Raw genomic sequence first — 6,254 nt, forward strand, 5'->3', positions numbered from 1 at the left:
GCCCCTTTCTTCTGTCTCCCCTCTCTCTCCCCAGGCGGCTTTTGGCATCTGCCTGTTATGAGTGCCCGGCATCCTGGTCAGGGTGACCATGAGGGTTAGTCTTTGGCCTGGTTGATGTGCCCATTTCCCAGAGAGCCAGAGCTGGGCTCCAGGAAAGCTGGGATGAAGAGCGGACTGGGCCAAGGAGAGAGTGCCCTCCTGTGTTCTCTGGAGCAGGGGGCCACCCGCCAGCATTTTCTCCATGCCCAGATATTTCTTGGTGCCCCAGAGAGGTTACCCTTCTTTAAATGTGCTGAGGGCAGTGCCTGATGATGCAGGGAAGCGGCGGGTGAGGATGGCGCCGCTAAGGAGTGTGCAGTGAGGGCGGGAAGCTTGGGAAAGCCTGGCTCACGGTGTTCCACCAGGGCAACATGAGGCCGTCTCCGGGCCAGAGGGGGCCTACGGAGACGGAGACACCAGGCCAAGGAGGCTGCAGGAGGGGGACCAACGTCAGAGGTGGCATGGCTGGGTCAGAGCTGGCACACTTCAGCAGGGGTGAGACTGGAGGTCACAGACAGTGACTGAGGTCACGTGGTGGGGACGGGGTGGGGACAGGTCCTGGGAGCCCAAGGGGAGGAAAGAAAGCATCCCTTCTGCTGGGTATGCCTCCAGGCTGGAATTGTGTGTGGATTGATCAAGTCATCCCTGTCTCAAGCACCTTCTGTGGTTCTGATACCCCCAGATCCAAGTCGAAATCCCGCATGGACAGCCTTCAAAGCCCCACCACAGGTACCAGCTCCCTCTCCCAGCCTCTCCCAGCCTCAATCCCACTTCTTCCCATAACGCGGCTTCTTCCTTGGCACTTTCGATCTTCTCATCCCTCAAAATAAAGTGCCACCACTTCCCAGAAACCTTTCCCAAACATGCCTGTGCCCATGGTGACCGGGAATGGCTCTTTTGTCTGGGGGTGTCCCTCCTTCAACCACAGACAGGCAACGGGCACAGAGTGGAGAGGGCTCTTGTGAAGGCTGGGCCCAGGGAGCCCACCTTCCCCATTCTCCTCTGCCCAAGCTCGTGTACCCCCAACAAACCAAGCCTCTCAAACACAAGGACAGCACCAAAGAGAGCACACACAAAGCGTAAGGCAGGCAGGCTTCCAGAGCCCAGTCCCTGACTCTACCATCCAGACCAGCAGCCCCCAGAGTGGTTCCTTGAGACAGCAGCTCTGTCAGGGACAAAGGGATTCCATGCCAAATGCATTCGGAAATCTCTCTGGTGATTCGGAATCACCCATTAGCACATTAAAGACTCTGAAAAGTCCTGCAGGAAAGTGCCTCTTTGAGTTATTTAAGCCAGCACTTCCCAAGTTTACGTGACCAGGAGACCAGTTGTGTATGTGTGTGACACAAAGTATGACACCCATTAACATTGCCCAGAGCTCCTGCGTTGGGCAGGCTTGGACCTCCTCTGTGCCTGATGTGCCACCTGAATTCAGGCAAGTTCCCTGGATGTTCTGAACCTCAGATGCCTATTTGCAGAATAAGTTCCTCGTGTGGTCAATGAGAGTGAGTGCGTGTTTGGCTGGCGGTCCCAGGAGGACATACCGTGGGCTCCTGTGGGTCCAGCCTTGTCGTTATGGCCCAGGGCTCATGGGGCAGAAGCAGGAGTGAGTGCTCTGGAGGACATGATCCTCGGGATCACACGCAGGACCCCCCCTTCCGACCGACCCTGTGGCCATCTGACGAAAGAGGCCCCCTTCCGGGCAGCAGGCATTTCCTGGGGTCCGTGCTGTCCTGGTCACCCTCTCTCCAGGCCATCTTGTACCCCTCGGCTCTCCACTCTCTAGCCGTATAGAATGGCTGCCGGTCCCCCCTGCACGCTGCTCTCCCTGCCCTCACCCCGGCCACCCGCCTTCCGTCCTCAAGCCTCTTCCTTATCTGGCAGGTCAACCTACAGGCCTCAGGTGAGATGCTCTTCCTCTCTGAGATTTCCTGGCTTCCCTCAGGTCTCTGCCCTGGGCTCCTGTAGAATCTCTGCTTCCACTTCACGAACTTCACGAACGCTTGCTCCACACATTGTGAGTTTCTCTTATCAGCTGCCTCCAGCCGGCTTGAGCTCCTCTGAGGCAGGGCTGCTGCCCCACCTGTGGCCAGCATGACAGTAGAGGAGGGGTCAACAATGATGTGATTCCCTCTCACCCACTCTGGGCCTGTTCTGGCCTCCTCCTCCCTCCTCCTGCGGGAGCCGGAGACTGTGTCAGCCGCCTGCTGCTGAAAGTGATGACTCACCTGTCCCCACATCAGCCCCACATGGTGAAAACCCCCTCCCAGGAGCATGGAGGAAGTGCCGCAGACTGTGGCTGGGCCCTGTCACAGGGAGCAAGTGAGTGCTGGATGGGAGGTGCCTGTGCAGGGGGTGGGGAGCCGGTGGGGGGTAGGGGGGGTTGGGAAGCTCCCACCCTCGCCCTGAGCATCTTCTTGGTTTCTGCCAACTGGGGCTGTGCAGAGGGGCGGTTGTGTGGCCCTCAGCAGAGGTGGGGCTTAGGGACCTGGGCATCCCGGGCAGATGATGAGGGAGGACGGTGCTCAGAAGCCCAGCCCAGCCCAGACTGCCTGACATGCTGTGGGATCCACGAGTCCCGGGTAGCTGGTGAGGAGCCAAGGCCCAGGTCATCCCCTCCTTAAGCCTGAGGTGGGAGGCGGACAGCAACCCTGATGCGGGGCAGGTGAGTGAAGGACCTGAGACGGGGCCCTGGGACCTTCTAGCTTGGCCAGAGCAGCCCAACGGGCCACCAGGGCAGGGAGGGCGGGCCCAGTGCCTCGGGGAGCCAGTGAGCTGCTAAGGGGCTCCGTTTTGGGTGAGGCCCAAAGCCCGAGGGCCACGCTTCCTCCCATGCCCGGGGATGCTGGGCCTGAGGGTTCCCATGGTCACTGCCCAGCAGGGAATCTCCCATGGGTAACTTGCTTGCTGGGGCCCCTGGCAGCCTCCCCCAGCCCTCCTGTAGGTCACTATTTTGAACTTAAGGCCAGAGCTGCCAAAGAAGTAGCAGGATGGGCTTCCCTGGTGGCGCAGTGGTTGAGAATCTGCCTGCCAATGCAGGGGACATGGGTTCGAGCCCTGGTCTGGGAAGATCCCACATGCCGCAGAGCATCTAGGCCCGTGAGCCACCATTTACTGAGCCTGCGCGTCTGGAGCCTGTGCTCCGCAACAAGAGAGGCCGTGACAGTGAGAGGCCCGCGCACCGCGATGAAGAGTGGCCCCCGCTTGCTGCAACCAGAGAAAGCCCTCGCACAGAAACGAAGACCCAACACAGCAAAAAATAAATAAATAATAAAAATAAAGGAATTCCTTTAAAAAAAAAAGAAGTAGCAGGATGCATAGCACTGTGGGCCTTGGGATAGGGATGGCGGGGCCCACAGGGTGAGTCTCCAGCTCCTGAAATGCAAACTGACCTTGCCACTCCCTGCCTCCCATCCCTCCCTGTGCCCTCCAGGGTAACAGGGTAACATGCAACCCTTGCCTCCAGTGATGTGGTCTCGACACCCTAGGAAAGCCTCACCTCTCACTCTTCTCCACTTGTGATCACTTCTGTTTCCCTCTGCCCTGAATGCTGGGTACCAGCACCCAGCTCCATCCCCCTCCTCCTGCCCTTGCTGCTCCACCAGCGAGTGACTCTGACCCCCAGCTGCTTCCTCTCTGCAGCCCCACAGCTCCCACCTCCCCTCCCACTGCCAGCTCTGTGCACTGACAGGTGGGCCCAGATGTCACACTCTTGACCAAGATGCTGAGGATCCTCTGGGAGCCTCTCCCCAGCAGTCCCCTTCTCAGCCTGCGGACGCCTGCACCCATTCACCTCCCTGAGTGCAGGGGCCGCCTGGCTCTACCGGGAGTCTCCTACCCAACCTTCCCAGCCACTCCTGCTCCCGGGGACTACCTGAGCCTAGCTGTGGGGTCTTGTTCATAATATTCCGGCAAGGTCTGACATCTTTCATGTTGTTCACATTAGGGCTCCTCTATGGGGACCTAGGTCCCTGTTCTCTGCCTTGAGCCCCTCACCTGTAGATTCCCCCCGGCAACACCTTACTCTCCCCCCACCCCCCCTCCCCCACCATCACCTCCCTGCATCTCTGTCCTCCCTGCTCTCAGCCTCCTCTGATAGGATGCTGCTGGTGGGGCAGTCTGAGTCCCCTTGTTCCTCTCCCCTCGCAGAGCTTGTCTTAGATCAAGTTTTGCTGGTCTCAGCTAGCTGCATGCCCTGCTGCTCTTGTCTGAGACCTGCCCTCCAGTCTCTGGGGCTGTCCTGGCCCTGACACCCACTGCTAGCCCTCCCTAAAGTCCTCATGGGAGCTGCTCAAGTGATCGCTTATCCACTGACAGCTCCCACTGCCGGCCTCCACCCCACGCCAGGCCTAGGCTGGAGCCGGGACTGCAGTGTGGACAACAGGCCCTGTCATCAGGGCTCTCACAGCCTGCTGGGCAAACAGTTTACAGAATCAGATAGACCCATTACTGCAGGAGCTGACCAAGGTGCTTGGGAGCTTGGTGGGCAAACGGGGTTATGACCGGGAGAGAGTCCAGGAAGATGTATTTGAGCTTCTCCAGACTCTGGCCGTTTGACCTCTGCCCTTCACCTGCTCAGACCATCTCCTCCCAATGGCTTCTGTGATGCTCGCTGGTCTCTGATCACAGCTTTGGGGGCACATGTCCAGACAGTCCCATTGCCTTGAGTCAACCACCTGCTCTTGTGACTCCATCATGTGCTTCACAGGGGCTGAGTTCTTGGCTGCCCCTGGAGTGAGGGTCCCTCTACTTGGTGTGCAGAATTGTACTTAGGGACTCCTTGGGGAAGGAAAGGCTCTGATCCCTAGGAGGAGGCTACCCCTCTAGCTCTATCCAGCTGAGGGGCCTCCATAAAGGTCCCTCTGCCTCCTTCCCATCTGAACCAAAGGCCTCACTTGTCATTTTTGTTGAGGTTGTGAGCAGTTGTGTTTGCTGCCAGGGCAACCTGCTCCAGGTTTTTGTGGGAGCAGAGGGCATGGTACCTAGAGCAAAACCAGCCCACCATGATGGTCTGCTGGCCAGTGCCTGCTGCCGAGGGAGCAGCCAGGCTGTACAGAGGGGCTGGCTCTCATCGTCTTGGTAACAGGGCCCAGACATGAGAGCACTGGAGGAGGCTGAGCTCCATTCTCCCCTGCTGACCACCCCCAGGTGCGTGTCCCAAGGTTCAGGTTGAAGGCTGTAAGTGGAACACCATGTGAGTGGTCCTGCCAGCCCCTGGGCCTCACCTGGTGCATCTCACACCAACTAAGGATGACCCTGGATGAAGATGGAAGTTCCCATTCGAAGCGCATGGTTGGAGAAGGGTGAAGAGCAGATCCTAGTAGGAGGGTTCTGCTCTGGACAGACAAAACAAAGTTAAACATAGCATGAGAGAATGAATGAATAAATGAATGAACCAAGAGCAAAAGACATCTTTACAGATGATGGTACAGTTTGCAAATCATTCTTGTTGGTTCTTACAAAAGGCCTGTGACCCCAGTGTATAAATACATCCAGGATTCCACCCATTTCTGTACTAACTCCCTGGTTTGAAAATCTCTTGCCTCAGTCAGCATTGTGCATGAGGATATAGCTGCTTCTTTGGAGATTTGAGATCATGCCATCCTTGCTTTAGGGTTAGTCTATGATTCCCAGCAATGATTATCTGAGCTTGTGACTAGAGCCATAAGGGCCCAAGACATGGGTCATTACCAAGAACCAAAGATGAGAGGGCCCTTCACCTGGGAATCAGAGAGCAAGCGGATTACTCAGTTTAAACCTCATACTATCTTCCCCTACATACACCAAAGAATGCACTGCTTTCTCTCATGCTTTTATCCGAACACATGGCTCATTCTCCAGGGCATCATGATCAGCTGCTGCACTTGCTTCTTAAGGGCAAGACCTGCATCTGCTCATCTTATCCTCCCAGAACTTGGGACCTATGGTAGATTGTTTGCAAAGATAGTTTCAACAACCCCTCCCATTCCTGTGTGTATGGTCCTTTGCAAAGTGGCTCTGCTGCATTTTCCATGAAGAGGTGGAGTCTGTCTCCTTACCCCTTGAACTTGGGTTTGCCTGTGGTTTGCTTTGACTACTATAATGCAGCAGCCTATTCCTCAAGAGGACTAGCTTTTGCTAGCCCTAGTCCTTAGCTTTTGCTCTTGTGCTCTTAGAATCTGCCAGCCTGTGTGTGAACACGCTTGGGCTAGCCTGCTGGAGCATGAGAGACACAT

At 56.8% G+C, this 6,254-nt stretch overlaps 1 long non-coding RNA gene across 1 annotated transcript; it reads left to right on the forward strand.

Annotated features, from left to right (window-relative positions):
* Positions 1 to 666: 666 nt before the first annotated feature.
* LOC137766725 (uncharacterized) lies at positions 667 to 3,287 on the forward strand. The gene is made up of 4 exons (XR_011074363.1): positions 667 to 768; positions 1,985 to 2,361; positions 2,545 to 2,704; positions 3,079 to 3,287. It is a non-coding gene; the product is annotated as an uncharacterized lncRNA (long non-coding RNA).
* Positions 3,288 to 6,254: the final 2,967 nt, after the last annotated feature.

Source organism: Eschrichtius robustus, chromosome 6 (genome assembly GCF_028021215.1).
Source record: "Eschrichtius robustus isolate mEscRob2 chromosome 6, mEscRob2.pri, whole genome shotgun sequence".
NCBI classification, from domain to species: Eukaryota; Metazoa; Chordata; class Mammalia; order Artiodactyla; family Eschrichtiidae; genus Eschrichtius; species Eschrichtius robustus.